Below are 9961 nucleotides of genomic sequence, written 5' to 3' on the forward strand. Positions count from 1 at the left end.
TATAATGTTTCCAGCTTTGTTCTTGCTCAAGGTTGTTTGTGCTCTTTGAGGTCTTTTGTGGTTCCAGATGAAGCTTAGATTTTGGTTTTCTTTTTTCTTTTTTTTTTTTCTATTTCAATGGGAAATGCCATTGGAATCTTGGTGTAGGGATTACCTGAAATCTGTAGACCACTTGGTTTAGTTTGGATAAGTATAGGCATTTTAACAATATTAATTTTTCATGAACACATGATATCTTTCCATTTGTATCTTTTTTAGTTTCTTTCATCAACATGTTATGGTTTTCAGTATACAGATCATTCACATCTTTGGATAAATTTATTTATAAATGTTTTATTGATTTTGATGTTACTATCAATGGGATTTTTTCATGTATTTTTTATTTTTTAAGATTTTATTTATGTCTTAGAGAGAGAGAGAGAGTCTGTGTGCATGGAAGGAGGGGCCGAGGGAGACAGTCCCCATGCAGACTCCCAACTGAGCGAAGAGCCTGACACAGAGCTTGATCTCATGACCCATGAGAAAACCATGGGTTAGACACTTAACTGACTGAGTCACCCAGGCACCCCAATCATGATTTCTTTTGCTAGGTTTTCAAATTGCAGCTTTAAAAATTTAAGATATAATTGACATAATATTGTTTGAATTTAAGATATATAATCCATTAACTTAATACATTTATAGTAATACCCCTGTCACATAATTATCTTTCCTTGTGGTGGGAAGAATTAAGATCTACTCTCTTAGAAACTTTGAAGTTTATGATACAGTATTGTGATCTATAATCATTATTCAATACATTAGCTCTCCAGGGCTTATTTATCTACTAGTTGCAAGGTTGTACCATTAAACAGTGTATCACCAATTCCTCCATTCTGTAGCTCCTGGTAACCACTGGGTCTACTGTCTGTTTTTATGAGTTCAGCTCTTTTAGATTCTACATATAAATGATATCACAAAGTATTTGTGTTTCTCTCTGACTTACCTCACTTAGCATAGTGCCTTCAGGTTTCATCCATGTTGTTGCAAATGGCAGGATGTCTTGTCAGACATTTATGCTGTTTCCATATCTTGGCTATTGTGAATAATGCTTCAGTAAACATGGGAGTGCATCTCTCTCTTCAATATCCTGTTTCATTTCCTTTGGGTATATACCCAGGATTGCTGGATCAGATGGTAGTTCTATTTTTAATTTTTTGAGGAAACTGCAAATTGTTTTCTATAGTGGCTGAACCAATTTACATTCCCACCAGTAGTGAATGAGGCTTCCCTTTTCTCCCTATCTTGCCAGCACCTCTTATCTGTTATCTTCTTAATGATAGCCGTTCCAACAGATAATGAAATGAGCTCTCAGTGTCATTTTGATTTGCATTTCTCTGATGATTAGTTGAGCATCTTTTCATGTACTGTTGGCCTTTTAGATGTCTTCCTTGGGAAAAATGTTTATTAATTCTCCTGCCTATTTTAAGATAGATTTTTTGTTTGTTATTGAGCTGCAGGAGTTCTTTCTATATCCTGAATGTTAGCTCCTTATCAGATAAGTGGTTTCCAAATAATTTCTCCCGTTCCACAGTGTGCCTTTTCATTTTTTTTATTGTTTCCTTTGCTGTGCAGAAGCTTTTTACTTTGATGTAGTCCCATTTGATGATTTTTGCTTTTCTTGTTTGTGCTTTTGGTGTGTCATATCCAAAAAATAATTCCCCAGACCAGTGTCAAGGAGCTTCTTCCCTATGTTTTCTTCTAGATATTTCATGCTATCAGGTCTTATATTTAAGGTTTTATCTCTTTTGAGTTAATTTGTTTGAGTGATGTAAGATAGCTGTACAATTTTTCCAAGTTTTCTGCTTGTAGTTATTTTGTTCTACCAGCATCATTTGTTGAAAAGGCTATCCTTTCCCCATTGGGTATTTTTGTCAAGTATTAGTGAACTATATATGCTAGTGTTTATTTCTGAGCTCTCTGTTTTGTTATTGGTCTATTTGTCTATTTTTATACTGGTATCACATTGTTTTAATTACTGTCACTTTATAGTATAGCTTGAAATCAAGAAGTGTGATGTCCTCAGGTTTGTTGTTCTTCTTCTTTTTCTTCTTTCTTTTTTTTTTTTTATTTATTTTATGATAGTCACACACACACAGAGAGAGAGAGAGAGAGAGAGAGGCAGAGACATAGGCAGAGGGAGAAGCAGGCTCCATGCACCGGGAGCCCGACGTGGGATTCGATCCGGAGTCTCCAGATCGCGCCCTGGGCCAAACGCAGGCGCCAAACCGCTGCGCCACCCAGGGATCCCTCTTCTTTCTTTTTTTTTAAAAAAATTATTTATTTGAGAGAGAGAGAGCGAGCACGTGCACGAACAAGGGGAGGGGCAGATGGAGGGAATCTTCAAGCTGATGCCGAGTTCAGAGCCCACTCTGGGCTCCATCTCATGACCCGTGAGATTGTGGCCTGAGCTAAAACCAACTGTCAGATGTTTAACCGACTGGCCCCACCCAAGCACCCTTGTTCTTTCTTCTGATTGCTTCAGCTATTCGAGCCTTTTATGGTTCCATACAAGTTTTGGGGTTGTTTTTTATACTTCTTTAAAAAATACCATTGTAAAAAGAAAAAAAAATACCATTGTAGTTTTGATAGGGATTGTGTTGAATCTATAGTTGGCTTTGGGCAGTATATTTTATCAGTATTAAGTTTTCCAATTTATGAGCATGGGAAATTTTTGGTTTGTCTTCTTCAATTCTTTCATCAAGATCTTATAGTTTTTATTATAAAGATCTTTCAATTCCTTGGTTAAATTTATTCCCAAGTATTTTGTTTTTGATGCTATTATGAATGAAATAGTTTTCTTATTTCTTTTTCAGATAGTTTATTGTTAGTGTGTAGTAATAAAACATATTTGTATGTTGATTTTATATCCTGCAACTTTACTGAATTCCTTGATTAGTTCCAGTAGTTTTTTGAGTGAGTCATTAGGATTTCTTTCTTTGTTTTTTGTATTTAAGTAATCTCTACACCCAGTGTGGGGCTTGAACTCATGACCCTGAGATCAAGAGTCACATGGTCTTCTGACTGAGCCAGCTAGTCACTCCTAGGATTTCTGTGTGTAAAATTATGTCATCTACAGATAACACTTTGCTTCTCTGTTTCCTATTTACAAACCTTTAATTTCTTTTACTTCCCTAACTACTCTGGCTAGGACTAACAGTATGGTGTTGAATAAGAGTGGTGACAGTGGGCATCTTTGTTTTGTTCCTGATCTTAGAGGGGAAGCTTTCAGTTTTTCATTATCAAGTAAAATATTACCTGTAGATTTGTTATGTATAGCCTTTATTATGCTGATGTATGTTCCTTTTATGCCCAATTTGTTCAATTTTTATCATGAAAGATACTGTGTTATTGTCAGATGCTTTTTCTGCATTTATTGAGATATTCATGTGATCTTTATTGTTCATCCCGTTACTGCAGTGTGTCATATTTATTGATTTGCAAATGTTAAACCATTTTGAATCCCAGGGATAATCTTATTCACTTAGTCATGGTGAACCCTTTCAGTGTGCTGTTGAATTCTGTTTGCAACATTTTGTTGAGAATGTTTACATCTGTACACCTTAGGAAAATTGCCTGTAGTTTCCTTTATCTGGCTTTGGTGTTAAACTATGCTGGTCTCATAAAATGAATCTGGAAGTATACCCTCCTCTTCAGTTTTTTTGAGAGTTCAGGAAAGACTGACATTAATTTTTTTTAAAATGTTTTTTAGAATTCACTGGTGAAACCATGTGTTCCTGGGCATTTCTTTTTTGGGGAGGTTTTTGTTTACTGATCCAACGTCCTTACTCACCATTGGTCTGTTCAGATTTTCTATTTATTCATGATTCAGTCTTGGTAGGTTATTTGTTTCTAGAAATTTATTCATTTCCTCTAGGCTAGCCAATTTGTGGGCATATAATTATTCATAGTTTCTTATCCTTTGGATTTATGTGGTATTATTTGTAATGTCTCATCTTTCATTTCTAACTTCATTTATTTGAGTTTTCTCTCTTTTTTTCCTAGTTTAAAGATTTGTCGATTTTTTTCCCCAAAAAGCTATCCTTTTAGTTTTGTCAGTCTTTTCTGTTGTTTTTGTAGTCCCTATTTCTTTTATTTCTGCTCTAGCCTATGTTATTTCCTTCCTTCTACTCACTTTGGGCTTAGTTTGTTCTATTTTTTCTAATCCCTTGAGATGTAAAGTTACATTGTTTATTTGATATGTTTCTTTTTTCTTAATATAGGCATTTATTGCTATCAAGTTCCATCTTAGAATTATTTTGCTACATCCCATAAGTTTTGATATATTGTGTTCCGTTTTTGGTTGTCTCTTTGTTTTTGAATTTTCCGTGTGATTTGTCTTTGACTGATTGGTCTTTCAGGTGTGTGTTGTTTAATTTCTGCATATTTTTAAAATTTCCACATTTCTTCATGTTATGATTTTTAGTTTCATACCAATTATGATTGGAAAGATACTCAATATGCTTTTCAGTCTTAAAATTTTTCAGGAGTTGGGACAGCTGACTGGCTCAGTTGGTAGAGCATGCAACTCTTGATCTTGGGGTTGTAAGTTTGAGCCCCATGTGGGGTGTAGAGATTACTTAAGATCTATGAATGAATGAATGAGTGAATGAATGAATGAATGAATGATAATTGTTAAGGCTTGTTTTGTATCCTAACATTTGATCTCTACCGGAAAATGTTTCATGTACACTTTAGAAGAATATGTATTCTCTCTTTTTTTTTAAAAAAGATTTTATTTATTCATGAGAGACACAGAGAGAGAAAGAGAGAGAGAGAGAGAGGCAGAGACACAGGTAGAAAGAGAAGCAGTCTCCATGCAGGGAGCCTGATGTGGGACTCGATCCGGGTCTACAGGATCATGCCCTGGGCCAAAGGCAGCGCTAAACCACTGAGCCACCCGGGCTGCCCAAGAATACGTATTCTCATGCTGTTGCATGGAATGTTCTGTTATGTTCATTTGGCCTAATGTATCGTTCAAGTCCAGTGTTTCTTATTGCTTTTCTGTCTGGATGATCTATCTGTTGTTAAACATGGGTTGTTGTACCCACCCCTATTATTGTATTGATGTCTATTTTTCTCTTGAATTCTCTTAATGTATTCTGCTTTATGTATTTAGGTGCTCTGATGTTGGGTGCATATATATGCAATTATTATATTCTCTTGATGAATTGAATGAATGGCTTTCTTATCTCTTACAAATTTTGTTTTTTTATCCTAGAGCTGAAAACCATTTTATCTTTTCATTTTCAAAGCTCTTCAGGTTCATGTAACTAAACTTCCTACAGCTATTTGGGAAAATAACAAATCTGTTAAAACCTTTCAATATTTTTCTGAATGCAAAAAAACACAATTTCATTATTCCCATAGAGACTTCCCTCCAATGTAGACTTGGGCATCTCTAGGCCAGGCACACAACTGTCATACTAGGCCTCCCTTGGCTGCTTTTCTGGCTGGGTTGCTCAGTCTCGGAGTCCATTCCTTCCACTTTCCAAAGTTATGCCCTAATTTTGCCAAAGCACATCTTCTAGGATATTCCTTAAAAATCATGTAGGAGGGGATCCCTGGGTGGCTCAGCGGTTTAGTACCTGCCTTCGGCCCAGGGCATGATCCTGGAGTCCTGGGATCGGGTCCCACGTCGGGCTCCCTGCATGGAGCCTGCTTCTCCCTCTGCCTGTGTCTCTGCCTCTCTCTCTCTCTCTCTCTCTCTCTCTCTCTCTCTCTCTCTGTCTCTCATGAATAAATAAGTAAAATCTTTTAATAAAAAAAGTCATGTAGGAACTACATATATTTTTAAAGATTTTTATTTTTTAAAGTAATCTTAACCCGATATGGGGCTCAAACGCAAAACCCCAAGATCAAGAATTGCATGTCCCACCGCCTGAGCCACTGAGGTGCCCCAGAAAAAAAAATTTTTTTTTCTAAGAAAGAGGGTCTTTGCATGCTTGGAAATATTTTTATTCAATCCTCATACTTAAGTTTGAGTGACTATAGAATTTTAGGTTGAAAATAATTTTTCCTCAGAATTTTATTTTATTTTATTTCATTTTTTTAAACATCACAAATATGTTTTTATTTGTCACCATTAAATGTCTGAATTTTAAACAGATTCTTGGACTGGTGGTTCATATCCATCAGCTCGTTCAACTTTAGCACCAGTCTCATCCTCCGTGGCTTTTCCAGAACTTCACCATGAAGCTCCATAAGTTTTCCCAATTCAAACTTGGGCTTCTTCAGCATTTTTACTTTTCTAACAAAGACATCATGGAGTGGATAAATAGACTGACAAGCTTTTTCTATATCTTTTCCAATGCTGTCTGGAATCAATTTATTGACCACTTCTTTCAAAACATTTGTCTGCACCTCTCAGGTCATGATTTCCATCATCTTTTTCCAGATTTGGCGGACTTGTTGGTGCTGAGCGTAAGAGGTCTTCCGAATCTGATTATTGCATTTTTTAGTAAAACCAACACAAAATAGACGAAGCAAATAGCCATCGGTAGTCTTCACATCAACATGAGCTTCAATCATGGTCTGCCATTTTTTTTGACCATGGAGCACATTTTGTCATGGGTAAGATCCATGCCATGGAAATTAGTCAGGCAATTTTTGCCCTGCACATCCTTAGTGATTAGCTTGAATTTCATAAATGCAACTTCATCGTTCTGCAGATCAGCAAGACTAACTTCAAAAACGCGACCCTTGAGACCATCAGATGCAATTTTGGTTCCTTGAGTTCTTGTGACTAGTGTTTTTCCAATATTTCTTATATTGAACATAGCTCGTGCTTTCACATAATACCAATCTTTCTTAGAAAATGGATCAACCACTTTCTTCTTGGCTCCCTTTTTGCCACCTTTCATAAGGCACTTGTTCTTGCCGACCACCAAGGCGCTGCTCTGGGAGCTAAAAGGCTCCTCAGAATTTTAAGGGCATTTCTCCACTCTTTTCTAGCATCCCGTATTGATCTTGAAAAGTCCCCTGCTATTTTGACCTTTTTAAAAGATTTATTTATTTATTCATGAGAGACGGAGAGGGAGAGGCAGAGACATAGGCAGAGGGAGAAGCAGGCTCCCTGCGAGGAGCCTAATGTGGGACTCGATCCCAGGACTCCAGGATCACACCATGAGTGGAAGGTAGATGATCAACCACTGAGCCACTCAGGTGTCCCTATTCTGATTCCATTATCTGGTTCTCTAGGGCTTTTTGAAAATTATGTTTAAATAATTTCTATGCCCCATGTGGGACTCAAACTCCTGACCTGGAGATCAAGAGTTACATGCTCTACAGACTGAGCCAGCCACGTGCCCCATTATCTGGTTCTTCAAATGACCCGTGTTCTCCCTATTTCTGTCTCTCTCCTCTCCTCCTCTGCTGCTCTCCTTCCATCTCCTCTGTTGCATTCCATGCTTTTATGATTTTCTTTTTTTTTAATTTTTTTTTATTTATTTATGATAGAGAGAGAGAGAGAGAGAGAGGCAGAGACATAGGCAGAGGGAGAAGCAGGCTCCATGCACCGGGAGCCTGACGTGGGATTCGATCCCGGGTCTCCAGGATTGCGCCCTGGGCCAAAGGCAGGCGCCAAACCGCTGCGCCACCCAGGGATCCCCGCTTTTATGATTTTCTTCAGCATACTTTAACGTTTATGACATGGATTTGTGTGCCAGGTACTCAATGGGCATTTTCAATATAGAGAATTATTACTTCAGTTCTGGGAAATTTATTTGTATTCTATCTTAAATAAATCTACCCCCCCCCCATATTCTCTGGTCTCTCGGCAAATTCTATTATTCTCCATCTCTTGGAATACTCTTAATTTCTTCTTATCACTCGTGCTTTCCACCTCTTTGATTTTCGTATTATGCTTTCTGGGAGTTTTCTTTATCTTTCAACTTTTTATTGAACTTCTACCCATCATGTCTTTAATTTTTGAAGAGTTCTATCTTGTTATCTAATTGTTCTTAGTTTTAGGTGTAATATACTCTTATTCATAGCTATAATATTTTATCTTACTACTCAGATGTTAATGATCATTTTTTTAGATATATTATTTTTTTAAAGATTTTATTTATTTATTCATGAGAGACAGAGAGAGAGAGAGAGAGAGAGAGAGAGGCACAGACAGGCAGAGGCAGAGGGAGAAGCAGGCTCCATGCAGGGAGCCCGACGTGGGACTCGATCCCGGGACTCCAGGATCACGCCCTGGGCCGAAGGCAGGTGCTCAACCGCTGAGCCACCCAGGCGTCCCTGTTAATGATAATTTTTAAGTATTTTCTTCTGTTCTTTATATGGTTTGTGTTTTATATAAATCCCTCCATTTTAGTTTAACTTTTTAATTGAGGTCTAGATTATTGAAATGTATATAGAATTTGGTTATACAACTTGATGAATTTCCATCTGATTACAGTCCTGTAACCACACCCAGATAAAGATACAGAATATTCTAAAAAAAAAAAGATATAGAATATTCTAGTAACACAAAAAGCTCCCTCATGACCCTTTCCAAGCAATATAACCTCCTAAGAAGTAACCACTTTTTTTTTCAAAGACTTTATTTTTCATGAGAGACACAGAGATGGGGAGGCAGAGACACAAGCAGAGGGAGAAGCAGGCTCTCCTGTGGGGAGCCCGATGCGGGACTGGATCCCAGGATCCCAGGATCACACCCTGAGCTGAAGTCAGATGCTCAACCACTGAGCCACCCAGGCGTCCCAGAAGTAATCACTTTTTAAATTTCTATCAACAATAGTTTGTTTTATTGGTTTTCAGCTTCATATCGGTGGAGTCATACAGTGTGTCCTCTTCTGTGTCTGGTTTATTACATTCAACAATATTAAAGCAGTTTGATTCATCCATGTAATCAATGTAGCAGTTGTTAATTATTTTGTTGTTGTATAGTATTCCATTGTATAAGTATACCACAGTTTATTTATTACTTTCCTGTTGAAAGATGTTTGGGTTAGGCACCTGGGTGGCTCAGTGGTTGAGCGTCTGCCTTCGGCCTCTCTCTCTCTCTCTCTGTCTCTGTCTCTCATGAATAAATAAATAAAATCTTAAAAAAAAAAGACCTTTGAGTTGTCGCCAGTTTGGCTCTATTATGAATAAATCTACTAAGAGTATTCCTGTACATGTTTATTATAGATGTAAGCTACTCAGTTTTCAGGGGTATAAAGTCAGGAGTGAAATTACTAAGTCTTAAGGTTTATAAATACTTAGCATTAAGATGTATTGTCAAATAATTTTTCAAAGTGGCTGTACCAGTGTAAATTTCTGCCTGCAACATATGAAAGTTCTAGTTGTTCCATATCCTCATCAACATTTGTTATTGTCACTCTTAAAATTTGTCATTCTAGTGGGTATATAGCAATATTTCATTGCAGCTTTAATATGAACTTCCCTGCTAAGCTTATTAGCTATTTGCATATACTTTTTTAAAAAGCATTTTATTTTTAAGTTATGTTTACACCAAATGTGGGGCTCGAACTCATAACCCTAAGATCAAGTGTTGTACATACTGCTGACTGAGCCGGCCAGGCATCCCTGCATATCCTTTTTGTCTTATTAAGTAAAACTTTTTAAAGATTTATTTATTTACTTAGAGAGAGAGAGAGAGAGAACACAAGTGGGAAGGGCAGAGGGAGATGGAGAAAGACTCCCAGGCAGGTTCCCTGCTGAGTACAGAGATGCGGGGCTCCATCCCACAACCCTGAGATCATGATCTAAGATGAAATCAGGAGTCGGACACCTGACTGTGCCACCTAGACACTCCCTTATCTTTTTTCTTTTTTTTTCTTTTTTTACATGAAATGTCTGTTCAAGATTTTGTCCATTTTTTAGAAAATTATATTGTATATTATTTGTTCTGAGTAATAGTTACCTTCAAGAAATACTGGCTTAAAACCCCAGTAAACATTTTTCATCT

General features: G+C 37.1%; 1 pseudogene; it reads right to left on the minus strand.

Annotated features, from left to right (window-relative positions):
- Positions 1-6097: 6097 nt before the first annotated feature.
- On the minus strand, positions 6098-6923 carry LOC129498738 (40S ribosomal protein S3a-like; annotated as a pseudogene).
- Between the last annotated feature and the right edge of the window lie 3038 nt (positions 6924-9961).

The sequence above is a fragment of the Nyctereutes procyonoides genome, unplaced genomic scaffold (assembly GCF_905146905.1).
Source record: "Nyctereutes procyonoides isolate TBG_1078 unplaced genomic scaffold, NYPRO_anot_genome, whole genome shotgun sequence".
In the NCBI taxonomy this organism is placed as follows: Eukaryota; Metazoa; Chordata; class Mammalia; order Carnivora; family Canidae; genus Nyctereutes; species Nyctereutes procyonoides.